A 20,509-nucleotide genomic window follows, 5' to 3' on the forward strand; every position below is an offset into this window, starting at 1 on the left:
AAACATTAGTTTTCTAACAAGCTGTGTATATAGAATCAACCGGTGACAACTGGAAAAAGTTTTTTATTGTTCTTTATGCATAGCTTAAAGGCATTTTATAACGTACACACTTTATCTATTAAACATGAAACAAGCCTTTTTTCTATTTTAAATTAAACATTAGTTTTAATGTTTACTATTAATTGGACTTAATTGAAATTGTTTATACATAACATAACTGTCTGTGTTGTTTGCTATTAATATTAAATATGACTTTGACATGTACCGCACAGGCAGTTTGATGCGGGTGAAAATGTAAGAGACCGAGTTTTGTTTTGTCGTTATTTTGGCTGTGTCTTGATTGGACAAAAACTGGATGAATAATGACCATGTGATTGAAGTACGGTGGATTTTGGTGATGCTCCTTTATGCCGTAAGGCTTCAACAGGAACATCTCTCAGTGCTCTATCATTAGCCCTATTCATTCAATTTTTTGCTTTTTTTGTCTTTTTGTTACAGGTATTATGACTCTGGACATCTGGACAATCTTCAAACGACCACACCATAGAAAATCTGGACAGTTCCTACACAATTCAAAAGAAAATTTACCGGTGTTCGTAGATTATTACCAGTAAAACCTAAGAGATTCTGTAATGTTCTTGCTTATGATATCGTGGGTAAGTCAATAACATGGGCTACTCCTGTTCCCACATTGCATGCAGATTAACATTGAGTTGAATTGCCTGGTGGAGTTTGGTTATTTAAATAAATACCCCAGTCTATGGTAGAGAGGTTCAATTATCTATTATTATGCTAATATCATCTCATCGTCCAGAGGAGCTTGATACTCCTTGAGTCTTGATAGACAAGATGAGAACAAAGTTTGTGTTTCGCAGAGATGTGTTCGGCTAAAACGTAAGGCTTCAACAGGAACATGTCTCAGTGCTCTATCATTAGCCCTATTCATTCAATTTTTTGCTTTTTTTTGTCTTTTTGTTACAGGTATTATGACTCTGGATATCTGGACAATCTTCAAAAGACTAGAAAATCTGGACAGTTCCTACACAATTCAAAAGAAAATTTACCGGTGTTCGTAGATTATTACCAGTAAAACCTAACAGATTCTGTAATGTTCTTGCTTATGATATCGTGGGTAAGTCAATAACATGGGCTACTCCTGTTCCCACATTGCATGCAGATTAACATCGAGTTGAATTGCCTGGTGGAGTTTAGTTATTTAAATAAATACCCCAGTCTATGGTAGAGAGGTTCAATTATCTATTATTATGCTAATATCATTTCATCGTCCAGAGGAGCTTGATACTCCTTGAGTCTTGATAGACAAGATGAGAACAAAGTTTGTGTTTCGCAGAGATGTGTTCGGCTAAGGGCAAGATTCAAACTGACGGCTGAGAATCCCCATCGGGTCCAATTTAACCCCTAACGACCAATCTGCATTTCCTGGAATCGACATTTCCTGTTTCTTGCTTTAAATCAATGATTACAGTTCCTTGCTTTTAATCAATGATTACCTACACATTACAATGATTTTACAGGAAGTAGAGCTGTCATGAGTGAAACTAAACATGATTGAGAGCACTTGACTCTAGAGCACAGACACTGTTTCTATCAGGGATTGAAAGACAGACCCATAAAGCGTGTATAATCAAGATAACTCCTACTTCTTAAATCTGGAGATTAAAACAAGGCCGTGCCAAACCCAGACAATAACTCGACATTCGGTGAGTACGAGTCTACTAAAAATAAACTTAGATAAGGAAACATTTTATATGAAATTTATATTAGGATATATGGAGGTAATCCCGCAGTGGAGCTGACCCATAAAGCGTGTATAATCAAGATAACTCCTACTTCTTAAATCTGGACATTAAAACAAGGCCGTGCCAAACCCAGACAATAACTCGACATTCGGTGGGTACGAGTCTACTAAAAATAAACTTAGATAAGGAAACATTTTATATGAAATTTATATTAGGATATATGGAGGTAATCCCGCAGTGGAGGTAATCATTTCCCTAATATAAGAGCAGCCACACACGATTGACGTCAATGGGTCAAATGGGTAGGTCCCTGGTACTGTATTATTAAAGTAAATACTTACCAAGTTCTATACTCACACTCAAGTGGCGACTTTCCTCCGAACGTAATTATACGTCCAATTATATCTAATTTGATCGTTTTCAATAGGATACACACACGATTGACGTCAATGGGTCAAATGGGTAGGTCCCTGGTACTGTATTATTAAAGTAAATACTTACTAAGTTCTATACTCACACTCAAGTGGCGACTTTCCTCCGAACGTAATTATACGTCCAATTATATCTAATTTGATCGTTTTCAATAGGATTGAGGTGTGTATAACGGTGGACTATTTGCACCTTTAATAGCTCAAGCTAACTATTTACTTATATTTACGTGATGTGCTCATGTGCTGAGCTGAAACACTTGCTTCCTTTACTTGCAAGAGATAACTGCTAATCAAGTATCTATCCAAAGATGGTAAAAAAATATAATTTATTTGATGCAATGGAGGTACCTAACGATGTTTCCCTGATTTATTTGCATGAAGAAGAACATCGAATGAAATTTTCTGAAGGTTAAAGAGATGAAGAAAATATTAACCTGTCGCCTAGTAAAACTAGTAGACTTGTAGGTGGTAGGTACACTTGTGTAACCAGCAGTTCAGTGAACTCGGGGGAAAAAAAAAGTCTTTTACTAGGCTCTTGAAGGTTCAATGAGACTCCAATGAGATAGATCAACAGATTTGTGTTGAACAATCTTGTCAAATTCAAGCTGCACTTGTAGTCGTGACGGTCGTCCGTCGAACTCCTTTATTCAGTCAACAACCACGTTAAGCTCCACCACTATTTTCGTCGTCATTATTTCCATCGGCACAGTGGTATTGGTACAGTACACCTATGCAAACATTTAGGTGAAGCGAGACAAATACAGTCTCTTGTATCCAAACATCTGAAACAGTATACCTACCTATACGATATTGAATATCTCATCCAAACAGATTCGAAATATTTCATTCTCTCACTTACACTACAGGCGGACTACACGCTAACACGCACTAGCTGGTGTAACAATGCTCTATGCACTGTGTCAATTCGTTTTAGAGGTCCCCGTAGATAAGGCTATTTCAGAGGAAACAGTATTACCTCATTTAAATTGTGAGCGTACAGTTTGCAGTAAGTAAGAATAATGTTTTGGTAATTCCAGGAATTCACCAGTGGCTTTAGGATTTTGTCAGATATCAATGACCGTGAGTGGCGTAGGTCTTCCTGGACAATTGAATTGTTAACAATTTTGATTTCTCGGAGACGCTTACATACCTAACAATACAATTTCCAATACATACCTGAGTACAATTTAGGATGCAGTCTTTCTAGTTCTTGCCCGATGGTGAGTAGTCGCGGGAACACCTCCCGAATCACAAAGCCTCCTGGTAGACTGGCAACACTGCGAAGTCTCTGAAGGCCACACTTCCGACTAAACAGGCCGGACCTAAAAAAAAAAAAAAAAAAAAAAAAAAAAAAGAACTTGTTATTAAGTTGTAAATTTAAAAGAAATTTACAGCTTGCCTGCCATTTGTTCTCAATAAATTAAAATTTGAACGAATAAAAAATAAGAGAAGAAAAAATTCAATATGTATTGTTAAATTTATGAGGACAACAGAATTTATGTTGCTTTAGGAATTAATCGCTATATTAGGTATTAGCTGTATTGGTTGTGATTTTTTTTTTTTCTCTGCTTCACCACAAATATGTACTTGATTAAATTTAGATTTGATTTTTATAATATATAGGCACAGAAGCAGAAGTACCTTCATAATTACCTATGTATACTTACATACAAGATTACAAGTATAATTCTATACGAACATAACGTACGACCACGTAGAGAAAGAGGGGCAGCCCAGAATCTTAACTCTATGACCCAAGTATCGGCATAGCCCGCCCCTTAACACTGATAACATCGAGCATAGGTCCTTTGCCTATAATCATAATTAATTTATTTCTTATTGAATACCATTTCGTTTTGACTAGTCCGGCAAATCTGGTTCTAGAGAACGTGATGCAAGAACCAATAATTTTTGAGCTCATTAATTTCAAATTAGTTGGAGGGAAAAATATTCAGAACCAATTAGGGAGATAGATAGCTACTACAACACGTTACACGCGACTGTACCTTCTGGTAAATAGCTAATTAATAAAACTTCCAATGTGTAAAGGTATGTGTACCATATGCTAATGTAGGTAGGTACTATAGCCAGACGCAACATCTAATACTATGCTACGATAGGTGGATATTTGAAATTGCTTTTTTTTCTACCTGCGGACGAGTTTATGCTACATACCAACATACCCAGTAGCTACATATGTTGACTAATTTGAAGAAATAAGTAGGTAAGACATAGACAATGAAAGATTCTTTGGTAAACAGGTAAACAGGTGCTCAGAATAAATGGACAATGCCCTGCCAAAGTTTGTCATAAGTCGAAGTAGACCAATTGATGATTCTCATGAAAAATATAACTGTCCAAATGTATTTTTTTCGTAAAGATCGTCAAAAATAATAAATAATCCGAAAAGAGGAATAGCTATTAGTATTTTGCATGGAATTCGATTTCCCCTTGATTGGAAGCCTCCGGCCAGTGGAGTCATAACAAGAAACATCAAATGAGCGATATTTTACAGAAAAAAAAACATCGAACATTTATTTATTTTAATCCGTTATTTAAGGTGGAATCCATGAATTTGGATACCGACTTGCCCCCACCATGTGCAGCTCAGAACAAATGGACAATGCCCTGCCAAAGTTTGTCATAAGTCGAAGTAGACCAATTGTCTAGAGTTGGCAATCTGACCTAATTACTGGAGCTGACAATAAACTTTGTCGGATGTACCATATTTTAAGGGTTCTTATTCTTAGTATACGAGTACACGTATCTTCCCCCAAAATACGAAATTATTTGATCGAATCTAGTCCAGTGGATATTTTTGCAATGATTAGTATCGGTAAACAGAAGGGATATTCTATGGAATAATCCTCGCGTAGCGTTGTAAGAACGCAGGGGTTGATAAGAACTTCGAAGTTCTAGAAATTGTAAATACATAGTTACTAGCCTATTCCTAATTAATGTTTGCTTCATACGATGTTAAACCATTATGAGGTCTATTAGTATTTTGCATGGAATTCGATTTCCCCATGATTGGAAGCCTCCGGCCAGTGGAGTCAAATAACAAGAAACATCAAATGAGCGATATTTTACAGAAAAAAACATCGAACATTTATTTATTTTAATCCGTTATTTAAGGTGGAATCCATGAATTTGGATACCGACTTGCCCCCACCATGTGCACAGACACACCAATATCAAGTACAAAGGTTCCATACTCACCCATATCCAATATTCATGCTCTAAATAACAACAAAAGCATATAGTGGTCTTGAGATACGACGTTGTACTGACATTCAATCTACATTCTACCTATCACTATAGGTAGAGTCAAATAGTTCAAATAATGAAGTAGGTTCTATTTAGGAAGAAAGGTATATGCCTCTATTTGTGCTAATCCAATTTTCCACCACCTCTCTAACCCGAGGACTTTCTTGAAGCAGAAATTTTAAATCACTAAAGTAGTGAATCGATTTATTAGATAACAAATAACTCACATAAAAATATATCTTGATCAGATTTGTCTGATTTGAGCATTGTATAAATTTGCATATGTATTGCAATAAAGGATCGATTTGCATAAGCACATTCTTATAGCTATGGGGTGGTTGCGTGAATTTTGAATGCTAACTTTTGCAGCTTTTCAAGTCCTAAATTTTCAGCCTTCTATCATTTACTTATTGAGGAGTGTGTAAGTTCCATTTCAATATTCAATAGGATGTTTTTATGCTTGTGTACCTACATATATTCGAGGCTTCTTGTTTGTTCGTCTCAACTTTGTTTTATTTCTTTTTTGTTTCAGTAATATAGTTTCTACATTGACAATTTGATAGAATCCTCCAGTTTAAAGAAACAGATTTATGATTTTCTCCTTTTGTTTGATTCCTATGTGCAACTGCCCCATGCTAGCATAAAATGGAATGCCAATATTGAGCCAGGAGCACAATCACATTTTCCTTCTTTCAGGTTAGGTGCGGGCTCTATTATGCTGTCACTCTGAATCTGAATACTTCATAAATTATCTCAAACACACATCGTTGTACAAAAGAAAAGTTCTATAAAGTCCCAAAGTAGTTGATCTGTATTTGATACTGAAAGAAATGAATTCTGAATCTGAATACTTCATATATTATCTCAAACACACATCGTTGTACAAAAGAAAAGTTCTATAAAGTCCCAAAGTAGTTGATCTGTATTTGATACTGAAAGAAATGAATTTTAAGAGGGGGAATTGCATGAAAAAAAAAGGAAATGTACACAGAAAGGTTTTAAAAAGGCCTGGAATATCATATCAGAACTTGTAGAACCTCCTAAATTACAGCCTGGCCAAATTCTGCCTTAAGGAATGCAATTCAATCAGTGATCTATTGTTCTAATTACAAATCTATTTTTGTATCTATTATTGAAATCAGGCATGCAAATACGGTACGGTAGGTAGTTATGCTATTATTTTAATAACAAGGTATGCATTTACCCTAAGCCCTCTTCTAGAGTTGGCAATCTGACCTAATTACTGGAGCTGACAATAAACTTTATCGGATGTACCATATTTTAAAGGTTCTTATTCTTAGTATACGAGTACACGTATCTTCCCCCAAAATACGAAATTATTTGATCAAATCTAGTCCAGTGGATATTTTTGCAATGATTAGTATCGGTAAACAGAAGGGATATTCTATGTCTATGGAATAATCCTTGCGTAGCGTTGTAAGAACGCAGGGGTTGATAAGACCTTCGAAGTTCTAGAAATTGTAAATACATAGTTACTAGCCTATTCCTAATTAATGTTTGCTTCATACGATGTTAAACCATTATGAGGTACAGGATAATTATTTTAAATATCTCCAGCGCTGAGGGCAGTACAGAAGCTTACAAGTCCAAACATTGTTGACAAAAACGGCCTTCAGTTGCAGTTTGCGTGTGTGGCAGTCTTGTAAAAAAATGGCAAACTAGAAACTAGTAGCCGCAAATGCCGCGAGCCTTGAACAAACATTTTTCTGTAATAACAGCCAGGTAGTAGCTTCCACCATCAGGGTGTTACCTAGGTGCCTACTACTTGAGTTTCAGGTTGTGGTTATGTATCGGGTTGGGGAAGGCAAGGTTGGTAAGTAAACTTGCCTTGTTTTTCAGTTCCCACTCCCATTCCAAACTGTAGAAATGTCAGGTCTCACCTAGTCCGAGCTCATCTCAACCCGGAAGGAAATGTACACAGAAAGGTTTTAAAAAGGCCTGGAATATCATATCAGAACTTGTAAGTAGAACCTCCTAAATTACAGCCTGGCCAAATTCTGCCTTAGGGATTCAATTCAATCAGTGATCTATTGTTCTAATTACAAATCTATTTTTGTATCTATAATTATTGAAATCAGGCATGCAAATACGGTACGGTAGGTAGTTATGCTATTATTTTAATAACAAGGTATGCATTTACCCTAAGCCCTCTAAACAAAGACACAAAACCAGAAGGTACCCAAATGTAAAATGAAAGCTAGGACATTGGAAATACATCATGAATATCCAATGATTTATCTCTGGCTACCAATCATCGGGGCTGGTTGGGTGGCAGGGACAGACTCCGCTCCTGGTTTTAACATCGTGGTATATCGGTTTCACGGGGAGCATGCCAGACACCTATCACAACATGCAGAATTGCAATTTAAATTGCTTTTTTTTCTCGCCCCGCTACTTTGTATAATAATGCAATAATTCATTTCGTAGCTACAACTGTTTGAAAAGCAATCTATTTGACATGCAGAATTTCTTATTGGAAGTTGCATTATAAATTTCCATTTTCTGTTGTGTCAGTGAGTTCAATGTAGTTGTGAACGATGAAGCTGCAAATGAACAGTAATGGTTTACTGCTTATGCCCATAACTTGTTTTCATACTGCAGTCAAGGAACAAGTTCTCTATTTTACATACCTAGATATGCATTATGCACTCTAGGTTCAAAGGAAAAAGTCACTAATAGAGATTATGAAGAGAAAATTTTAAACGAAATCAGAAAAGGCCAAAATTTGCATAGTAATGATGAAACTATTTCTATATATATATAAAAAAAAAAATCATCTTTGTAGTTAATTTATGGATGGATTAAATAAAGGCTGTAATGAGAAAGTTCGAAGAGAAGATATAGGAATGTACTCGTAGTAGTTCCAGTGGTTTAATGCTATTGAGGAAACCGATAGGTACAATCGTCTAAAATAGGCACCAGGAAAAGCCATATACTTCCAACTAATTACTTAAGTATCCGCAGTCCATACGTTCATTTTACGATTTTAACCATTTGTATTTTCTGTGATTATTGATGGTTTATTTTTCCACGGTGAGCAAAAAAAAAAAAACAATCTGTGGCGTCAGATCAAGTATCGAATAAAATGAATTGCTAAAAACAAAAGGAGGTCACCGGTGTGGATATAACTTGAAGCTAAAATACAAGGAGTCAGAAAACAATGCTATGAATTTGAACTCAGGTGGCCCAAAGTTATCAGCGGTTAATGATTTGAGTTATTCTCGTCCGTAAGCCTTGCTTTTGTCCTGAACACGGAGTCCAGGGCTGGAACTCAAACCCTAGGCTGGGATAACCATCAACCATGAGTAGCATAGGATCATGTCTATGTTATTTCTAGAAAATATGGAAAATTTATTATGGTACGTTATACAAGGAGTCAGAAAATTAAGGTTTTTCACGCGTAGCGTAGGTTCAACTTCAGGGCTGGAACTCAAACCCTAGGCTGGGATAACCATCAACCATGAGTAGCATAGGATCATGTCTATGTCATTTCTAGAAAATATGGAAAATTTATTATGGTACGTTATACAAGGAGTCAGAAAATTAAGGTTTTTCACGCGTAGCGTAGGTTCAACTTTGCTCGCGTTTCCTATGTTGAAAAGGTGAAAAGAAGAAGGAATAACAATGCATTTGTTCATAAATGCTGATATTGCAGTAGATACGTTAATGTTGAAATGAACCATGATTAAATTTTCACTGCGCAGGAAAAGACAGGAAGAATGTACGTACAGACGTATACAAGATTCATTTGTTATGCGACAAATCACATGTCGCAAATGAATGCTTCTTTCATTTCGCAACTCGAGCATCACAATAAGTTGCACATAACATATGATTGAATGAGATGTGTGAAGTTGTCATACGAGTATATCTGTTGGTAACCAGTCTGATGTATGAGACCACAAGACAGTATAATACCTTCCTATTGCATACCTAGTTCCTAGTTCCTACCTACTTTACTTAATCAATGTCGTGTAGACTCAAAGCATACAATACACAGTTCACACGAAGAATCCTAATGTAAGACCCTGATATCTGTTGGTAACCAGTCTGATGTATGAGACCACAAGACAGTATAATACCTTCCAATTGCATACCTAATTCCTACCTACTTTACTTAATCAATGTCGTGTAGACTCAAAGCATACAATACACAGTTCACACGAAGAATCCTAATGTAAGACCCTGAAGTTATTTTGGATGACCCAGAAATGACACATTTGAGGTACTACACAGTTATCTCTATGAAGAATATACAATACACTTGAGCAAGGTTGTTGTTCTTCCTGTCCAAATGTTATCTCAGTGACATTGCTACTTTGGTATCAAGTTTGAGTCACTTCTCACAAGAAGTATTTGGACTCAAATATTGAATTTTTTTTGCGCCAGCTTCTAAATCAGAACTTCCAATGTGTAAGGAATATTTCTGTGGGAGGATGTGAATGTTTTTTACATCGCCCTGATCCAGTGGATCTTTACTGGGTTTCTCTCGTATATTAGCTTGCCCTGTGACTATAAAACAGATAAGTAAAAGCACAAGTTTTCACAACATATGCAGACAGCCGCCAGTGATAGTGACTTAGTAGACATTTTAAGTCTGAACTCTTTTATACGCCACTGTGTTCAGCGTTCTCCTATGGGTGAGGGCATACTAACTTGTTTAGCAAAGAGCATTACAAATTACTTACAATTAAAGTAATGCAGACAGCCGCCAGTGATAGTGACTTAGTAGACATTTTAAGTCTGAACTCTTTAATATACGCCACTGTGTTCAGCGTTCTCCTATGGGTGAGGGCATACTAACTTGTTTAGCAAAGAGCATTACAAATTACTTACAATTAAAGAAGTAATCAATTTTGTGATATCAAGACAAAAATAGATAATTCTGCCTTTCGGCTGTTCGTGCATTATCTTGAAAATATTTTTGGCAATAAATCTATACATTTACATCGTAAATTGCTATTAATATGAGCGAAGTTTGATGTGAATGGACCATTAGGATGATTTATATCGTAGCAAGACTAGTAAACCGCTGATAAATTGATAATATGTATGAAGTGTGTGCGGGGGGCGTCAAAGGAAAGTCAGATAGTAAAAATTGAAAAAAAAAAAAAAAAAAAAAAAGGTATATGCCTCTATTTGTGCTAATCCAATTTTCCACCACCTCTCTAACCCGAGGACTTTCTTGAAGCAGAAATTTTAAATCACTAAAGTAGTGAATCGATTTATTAGATAACAAATAACTCACATAAAAATATCAAGATCACTTGGTTTATTGTTTCTGACCTTTCGCTTTTAATGGAGGCACCTTAATTTATCTTTTTGACCTTTAGTTTAGTAAGTTCAATCTGCTTTCTTCAAGGCCTAGAACGTCCAAATTTGAATTTGTTATTCACGCTTTCTGAATGTAATTTTCCCCATAGTCTGATTTCTTCTTTTGAAATGGTGGTGAAGTGACTTCACTGTGTACTTTATTTTACAAGGATACCTTTTGGATGAACATCAAGTGCCATTTTGAAAATGCTCAGGATTGTAATCAGATGAAAATCAAGTTTACTAAGGTGTGTTTACACATGAGACTTTGTCTCTCTTATTCCATCGTAACATACTGAATATACTGATCATTTGATCAATATCAAACATGGAGAGTACTCAATGGACTGAGCTTCCCGAGGTATAAAGTAATACGAAATATTGGTGTGTAGATGAAACGTTATATGGAACATCATAAAGTTGAACAATATCTGATGGAGTAAATAAGACGCTCCACATTACTGGGTAGGGATAGGGAAATAGTTTGCAGAAGTTGAGTACGACATGGAAATGAACTTGATTAAAATAAAACAAATGTAAAAGTTTTCTAATTAAAACTTCTATCTTGGCGACAACACTGATTTTATTTTTACCACGATTACCGGATGAAGGTATACGTATCTCCTATACATCACCTTTAATATGGTATCACTATCACCTATAAAGATTGTTTTGAAACAACGTGATGACATCTACTTTAAAACAAACATAGTAGGTGTTAAGCCGTAGTTTTGTACCCTGTAAAGATCACACCCACCAGAGGTGCAACACCTAATACGGACAGCGAGCACTTTATCACGCTCCATGCTCAAGACACCATATTGGCTCTGACCTGGGCAATGGTTGATGTCCGCGGCATCAATAAAATATTGTTCAACATTAATAATTCGAAATCCTGCCGCCAGGTATATTTAACAACTCTATTAATGTACATTCCAAGACACCATATTGGCTCTGACCTGGGCAATGGTTCTTGTCCGCGGCATCAATAAAATATTGTTCAACATTAATAATTCGAAATCCTGCCGCCAGGTATATTTAACAACTCTATTAATGTACATTACTGTCGTGTTTTCCTATTTTAGATACATTTGTAAACCAAATCTTCGTGTTAAACTCCTTATTAGATGCCGCTTATCTTCGTAACTCAAAAGACTTGCGGTTGAAAACGGTACAGTACTCGAGTGATCGATGTATAAATAAGCCATATTTTGATCGTTTCAGACAGTTCACAGTTGTGCCCAGAATAGAATACAGGCAATATGTAATTATATCCTTTTCATACCTACTGCTAGAATACAATTATACATATATATACTTGTAGATAGATACTGCTAGCCTTTAAAAGGGAGGAGAGAAAAGGACGAGTCTGATGGGAAATGATAAGGAATAAATAAATAATTGATGTGCCTCAGCTCGTTCCCTTTTTAAACCCGGGACTTTGGGAGCGTATCAGTTGATCGCACGTATCCCTCAAAAATAACCAAATGAATAAATTAATCAGGGTGTCTACCAGACTGGAAAACCGGGAATTGTCAGGGAATTTCACGGAGACTGGAAAAGTCAGGGAATTGTCAGGGAATTTCCTTAGAGAAACAGCGAACACCGCGGGAACACTCCTTGAAACGAAACTATAAGTAATGCCTTGTCAAACAACGGAGAGTTATTGTAAATACTCGAAGTAAACGATAATAAACATATCCTAGACTTTGTCGTCTTGTACACCCGTTGAAAAGAGCACACCTTGAAATGTATTACATAAATGCTTTACTGTACATTGATTTAAATGCTTCAAAAAAGACTAGAAAACCACTTAAAAGAGTATATATGGAAAACCAAAGATCTGGACTCTGTAGGAGGAAGAAGAAAGTTCCCGAGTCTTAAATCAAGTAATTAATTACCTTGCCAAATGTAAGGTGTATGAGTTTCAATCTTAAAGAATGTTTCATCTATTGGAAAACCAAAGATCTGGACTCTGTAGGAGGAAGAACAAAGTTCCCGAGTCTTAAATCAAGTAATTAATTACCTTGCCAAATGTAAGGTGTATGAGTTTCAATCTTAAAGAATGTTTCATCTATTTAGAGCCCGTTCTCCCTTTATTCCCAATATAATGTTTAAGTCACCCATCCATTTAAAGAATGTTTCATCTATTTGACAAAGCTTGGCTCGTTATGGTTACACATTGATAGACTATCTGGGTGAAGTGTGGCCCATTAATCCAGCAGCATTCGTTCCAAACTTGTCCATGTCAAATTATTCTCTATGTATTGTGGGTGGTCTAGCTTCTGGTAGACCAGTAAAATCAGTACCATTGTTCAGATTTTTTTTCATATGATATCTCTATTAAATTGGCGTCACGCTAAAAAAAATACAGAGAGTGGTTCTAACCATAAAGTCTTGATCTAAGAGTTACGAGTATGTAAGTACAAATAATTTGGTGGGGATTTTGGTTTACATGTCTACCTATCAGTACGAGCAAGAAAACCAGGTACTCATGTGTAGGTGAATTTTCTTTTGTTCAAATTTCGTATCCAGAATCCCAACTAAAAGCATTAAATCAAGCTCGGTTGTTATTTAACCAATTTGCGGTAAAGTTTTACTAAATTATCATATGATATCTCTATTAAATTGGCGTCACGCTAAAAAAAATACAGAGAGTGGTTCTAACCATAAAGTCTTGATCTAAGAGTTACGAGTATGTAAGTACAAATAATTTGGTGGGGATTTTGGTTTACATGTTTACCTATCAGTACGAGCAAGAAAACCAGGTACTCATGTGTAGGTGAATTTTCTTTTGTACAAATTTCGTATCCAGAATCCCAACTAAAAGCATTAAATCAAGCTCGGTTGTTATTTAACCAATTTGCGGTAAAGTTTTACTAAATTATCATGCGATTTGTCGAAAAGAAGAATTCTCACGTAAAATAGACTCGTGAGACTAGCTACATGGGTACTTGGTACATAGTAAGTTGAACGAACTCATCATCAGTAGGTATTTTACTTTTAAACTACAGAGATCACAGTGCTTCAGAAACAAAAGCACCTTAACTTTGTGGAGTTCACCGACAGAAATCTGAACACAATTTCAGTTTGATTGATTCGGAAGTCATGAAATGTGATACTGCTCACAAGACCCGAAGCCAAGGTATCTCAACTTAATTACCGAGATTCACTGTTTAGATTATATTCGACGAATCGTGAGACCCCTGTGGACATTTCTCCATTGTTTTCAGGTTTTGATTTGGTTCTGCCTTGGATCGATCGCTCAAATTGTGTGGGATAGGAACTGACATACATTCTTCAACACCATTACCATACTTTCTTTGCCTCATTGTCTTTCTTATCACCTAATTAGAACCTTTCATAACTTCTCTTGAAATATGAATATTAGCAACATTGAACGAGCTTATCAAATTTTCTATGGGTGCTAAAATTTTACGACTACCACACTACCCTTTGGGCATTCTTCGCTTGAAAATTCAGATCTTTTAAACATCAAAATAAGTATTGAAATTTAGTAGATAATTTTGTTCAGCCGACAGGTTTGATAATATTCAGACATGAACAATTGTTCGTGGTTTATTGGAATTGTGGATTAGTTTATCTATACCACCTCCAGATAATAAAATTAGAGATACAGCAGAGTGCTGTTCACATTAGAAAATTTCAAAGCAATAGATGCCATACTGGTTCAGGTGTTGAAAGTTTTAAAAACAATCACCCCGTGGTCGGAGTGGTGTCTTGAATTTAATAAAACCTCATTTTAATATTCAACGCTCCATGAACGTCGGTACAATATTTGTCACTTGTGGGTACTTCAGATTCAGATATTAATATTATGTTTTAACATGCTCCACCTTATGATACAGGGTTTTAAAATTTAATAACACGACTATAAGATCAAACCCTAGCTGATTTGATTCGGACTTGGTAGGCATAACCTGTTTGTTGTTGAATCGTTTTGTGCCTTCAGAAGGCTCATTTTGAAGGCACATGAAAGTTGAGGGAACTTGAACTTGCACTGTCGTGAAATTATTGTCTACGAATATAAGGCATTTTCTTTTGTCTTCTCTCGATTCTCATTCAGAACTGATGCAAAACTGTAAATGTTACCCTTTCTTTTGTGACTTTCCAATATAAGGCATTTTCTTTTGTCTTCTCTCGATTCTCATTCAGAACTGATGCAAAACTGTAAATGTTACCCTTTCTTTTGTGACTTTCACATTAGAGGGTGTGGATAGACGAACTTGCGTTGCATCCTATAGGTATGGGTACAAACCATGGTTAATTTATTAAAGTGTTGAGGACTTATTAACGCGTTACCACATTCATGCACGCTAAAATGTTTCAAGTATGTTATGGTCTGTGTTTATGATTGTGTTGCTACATAATAATTACTTACCGCCGCGCCGCCGAGTCGTAAATTCAAATGAAACATTTTAGTACTTCTTCTAATAGATTCTGAGCGTTCCACCTGCAATCCTGCATCCAAATTTGTAGGACTTTGAATGTGATAGAATACCGTCGTGTTTTATGAATATCCAAGGACTTGTGTGCCTAGTTGTTTGGTGGTTTCCTAACAAGTACAATGATTATCACATTTCTATTGTGGTTGAGACCATTTTCGTTTTTAATAAGATTGAACTTTACATGATGTGTTATGTTGAACTTATGTACCAGTGTGCAATGTTCAAAGCAGGTTCTCATGAAAGGAATAGGTTCTAACTTCAGAGATACATGAAGTTATGAAGGAAGCTCAATTCACTGAAAATTTGATAATCTCACCAATATTGAGATTGGTCTAAAAAGTTTACTCAGAATATCACTTTCTTTTAATCTAAGCAATAGATATTTTGGTCGGTACATAAAATACTAGGACAATCTTGAAGTTTTATTCGTTAAACTCATTAACTGATTCGCCACTAACTGCAACATTCTTTTAATCTAAGCAATCGGTATTAGATATTTTGGTCGGTACATAAAATACTAGGACAATCTTGAAGTTTTATTCGTTAAACTCATTAACTGATTCGCCACTAACTGCAACACATTTGTACCCGAGCTTTTTTTACCTTGTCTAATTTATTTCCCCTGTGCATTTTAAAATTGCAAATTCAAATCAATTAGACTTGTGTATTTAGTTCAAGTACTGCAGTTCTAGTGACATAGACATAGGTTCACTGCTGGATGTTGCATAGATTTGCGGATACATATCAAATTTCATCTGATCGCTCATTAGATATACTAAGTTACGAAGGTGTCCCATACACTTTGTCTCACTGTATCTCTGATATCCTAATACTTGTAGAATATCAGTCTGGAAGAAGTTTCAATGATAACAGGCTGAAAATTCCACAGGTACCTGTTGTAATGTTGTACAACCGTCCAAATTAGCTCAGGAACATTTTTAAAGATAAGGGATTACGTTCTAGTGGTATGGTCTCGATCGTTGTGAAATTAAGGAATCGATAATCAGCAAAATATTAAAAAGACGTACATTCAAGAGCCTTCTAAAAAAATCCTTTTGTTTCGTTTCTATTCTGAAATAATATCAAGGTCGAAATGTCATAAGTAGATAATATTGTATTTTGAAAGTGTAAAGGGGACTTACTCAGGCTTCAACAAAACACATAAAGTTACACATTTTGCTGAACATTTAATTTTTTATCCAACAGAAAATGTTCTTCCCTTATTTGGTGTTAAAAATCTCTTGACTGAAAGTTTTAAAGCCAAATGAATCATTAAGATTTAATCAAAAGTTGGACATAAAACACAGATTGTAGGTAAATCTTTCAAAAACATTGTCTGTTTCAGCTATTTCTATTTGTCATAGGTGCTTGTTTCCCAACACTCCAATTCACCTATTAAGCACCTTATGGAGAGTATGTATTGCAGTGTAGGAATAGGATTGAACCTGGATGAGTGAAGAAGTATTGGGCATAGGTGCTTGTTTCCCAACACTCCAATTCACCTATTAAGCACCTTATGGAGAGTATGTATTGCAGTGTAGGAATAGGATTGAACCTAAAACAAAACATTCACTAGTGATAGACGTCGTACTTTCATATTTCAGGTTCATTTTCTGATCGTGTTTGCTGAGTTCCTTTTTTAAAAACCCTCCTTAATATCTAAAATCTAGTCTATTGATTGACTGGTCGCTCTCCTTTGCTAGACTATACTTATAAGAAGTCAAAGCCCTCTAGGATTTAGAATATGGAGAAATGGCTTTCATTTTTGCTCACAGTAATCTGATGTAGACAAAGCACAATATACCTAATATGCACTATGATTTTGCCCATATTACCACAAAGTTGTGGTAAAATCCCAAGACACCATATTGGCTCTGACCTGGGCAATGGTTCTTGTCCGCGGCATCAATAAAATATTGTTCAACATTAATAATTCGAAATCCTGCCGCCAGGTATATTTAACAACTCTATTAATGTACATTACTGTCGTGTTTTCCTATTTTAGATACATTTGTAAACCAAATCTTCGTGTTAAACTCCTTATTAGATGCCGCTTATCTTCGTAACTCAAAAGACTTGCGGTTGAAATCGTTTCAGACAGTTCACAGTTGTGCCCAGAATAGAATACAGGCAATATGTAATTTTATTATATCCTTTTCATACCTACTGCTAGATATACAACTATACATATACTTACTGCTAGCCTTTAAAAGGGAGGAGAGAAAAGGACGAGTCTGATAGGAAATGATAAGGAATAAATAAATAATTGATGTGCCTCAGCTCGTTCCCTTTTTAAACCCGGGACTTTGGGAGCGTATCAGTTGATCGCACGTATCCCTCAAAAATAACCAAAGGAATAAATTAATAATATAAAAACAAACAATCAATCAGAGGAATAAAAACAAAACTTGTGAGGGCTCAACACATCTGGACCGATGTGGGTTTCGCTACACCTCTCCGTCATGTTGTAGGGAACGTTGACAAATACACAAACGATTCTAATTAAGGAATTATGCACGGGTCTCGATTTATTACTTTCTTGACTTCTCTGCCTCTAACGTGAGCATTGGCTACTGCTGGTTGTGAGTGTAGAATTTCAACTAGTGAGTGGTGAAGACAACGCCAAGCGTGCTAGTCAGAATGGACTAACACTTCAGCGAATTGTATATTATTTATGCTTCACACACGACTCCTTGGGGGTAAAAAGAACTTAGCTATCCAAAAACAGATCCGCTAATTTCATTAATATACCTTTGCAATCTATACAACATATAAGTTGAGAATTTTCACCAATTAAAGGTGCTCGCTGGGGTACTGGAGTTTTTTTGTTGTTGGGTAATAGGAAGAAACCTCATTCCAGCTTCATTGCTTCACTATAAATTTCACTGCAAAAATAGTTAACATTGGCACTACTATCCTCACATCTATGTTTTTTGTACTGGAGTTTTTTTGTTGTTGGGTAATAGGAACAAACCTCATTCCAGCTTCATTGCTTCACTATAAATTTCACTGCAAAAATAGTTAACATTGGCACTACTATCCTCACATCTATGTTTTTGCACACAAGCAGACTTGGAGAAAAAATCCATGTGATTTCCATGTAGAAACACATGCAAGGAATATAAACACAGAGGACATATTGTGGAATTAGGTGCCTCAGCAACACAACACCTTACTGTTGACAATAAATGGCGATTGGCCAAACTGACATGTTCTCGTAATTAGCACTCAGTAGAATGTTCTCCCTGAGATCCGAGCCTCTTCGTTACTTTTCTCTCCCCTCCCCTTAGTTTTCACTCAAAGGTGGTCTGATGGACTAGTCAATCCGTGATAATTAGTAAGCAAAAATTCCACGTACTTGGGTATAGGTATCATTCTTGCATGTCCAAAATTACGATACAATAGTTTTTCAGATTCTTACCTACCTTCAAGAGAGTTCAATCAAATCGAGTCAATACTAAATCTAGAATGTCCATTAGAGTAAAGCATACACATGTTTTCGATTGTTCACAAACCACGAGATCCGAGCCTCTTCGTTACTTTTCTCTCCCCTCCCCTTATTTTTCACTCAAAGGTGGTCTGATGAACAACTAGTCAATCCGTGATAATTAGTAAGCAAAAATTCCACGTACCTACTTGGGTATAGGTATCATTCTTGCATGCCAAAATTACGATACAATAGTTTTTCAGATTCTTAGCTCCCTTTAAGAGAGTTCAATCAAATCGAGTCAATACTAAATCTAGAATGTCCATTAGAGTAAAGCATACACATGTTTTCGATTGTTCACAAACCAAATATGACATTCATTGAAGATTAACACATAAGATTCAAGTCCGATTTCTTGGTGACTTTATAAGGATGTAACCCGCAGGGTCACTCCTATAGGTAGTGCTACAAGGTACATGAGGTTTCATTTTAAGATCAAATCAATCGATAGGTCTTGCTCCAGTATATAGATATCAACTTTGCGTCTTTTCTGATCAATCTTCCATCACGATGAATTGAACTTTGAGAATGTCACTGGGTACCTACTTACATTTTGATTTCTCATCTATATTCAATTGACATCTAATGTGAAATGTCGCGCTGTCATCATATTCGATTCATGATTCTCTCCATTGACCCGCATTAATTTGGAACGGAAACCAATTTTTATCAACATCCTTTGTTTTTGTTATGGTAACTAACATTCTGTGAGTTGATACAAGTGGAAGAGTGACTAGGGCCACCATGCTATCAACTATAGACGTGGTATAGGGTATAGGCAATACACTGAAGTGGATTCGAAATAAGTGCCATACCTACAGCGTGGAGCGTTTTAAAAAGATAGATATGATATATCATAATATTAATTTATCTGTAAACAGCTAAATTGAAAGCCGGTCTGGAACACTGGAACTAAGTATTGTTTAAATTATAAATAATGAAAAATGTGGAACTCTTGTGAGGGTGACGAAATTAATGTCATGTTCAGACTCAATCATCAGTGACGTATGCAAAGGTAGACAGTGTTATTAATATTTACCTCTAAAAGAGTAACTTCAGTATTTTGCTGGTAATAATATTATCGATCATCATTGGAATTATCAGTCAGAATAATAACAAAGTTCCAAGAACTAGTAATTCTAAAAGCTCAATAATGAAATGTCTAAACTTCTCAGTAACTCCTACGGCACTAGTATTTTTTCTAATAATATTTTGACAGATCAAGTTGAGCTCAGGACAAAATATTGATCTAATATATCTATGTTACAGCTCCGACATCTAGATCTATTAGTAATGCTCGATGTGTTTCAATGAGATAATGATAAAGCTTTGTGGCGTGGGTTAGAGTGATAGTATTTTTTCTAATAATATTTTGACAGATCAAGTTGAGCTCAGGACAAAATATTGATCTAATATATCTATGTTACATTGTTACAGCTCCGACATCTAGATCTATTAGTAATGCTCGATGTGTTTCAATGAGATAATGATAAAGCTTTGTGGCGTGGGTTAGAGTGGGTCTCCTAATATGATAATCCTTTAAACTTAGCGTATGGCGTTTTACTCGATAGCAAGAGCAAGTACTCACAAAATACAGTAATGAAGGTAATATGCAGTTTCCATCACCATCAGTAAAGCCGTATAAATCTTATGAACTAAATCCTTATTAATCCTCGAGATATGTAGTTCATCACCGGATTTGCGAAATCGTTCAGCGGATTTATCTGATTTGTCAATTTCAACGTTTTCTTGTTGCAAATT

The sequence above is a fragment of the Diaphorina citri genome, unplaced genomic scaffold, assembly GCF_000475195.1.
Source record: "Diaphorina citri unplaced genomic scaffold, Diaci psyllid genome assembly version 1.1 scaffold54, whole genome shotgun sequence".
In the NCBI taxonomy this organism is placed as follows: domain Eukaryota; kingdom Metazoa; phylum Arthropoda; class Insecta; order Hemiptera; family Psyllidae; genus Diaphorina; species Diaphorina citri.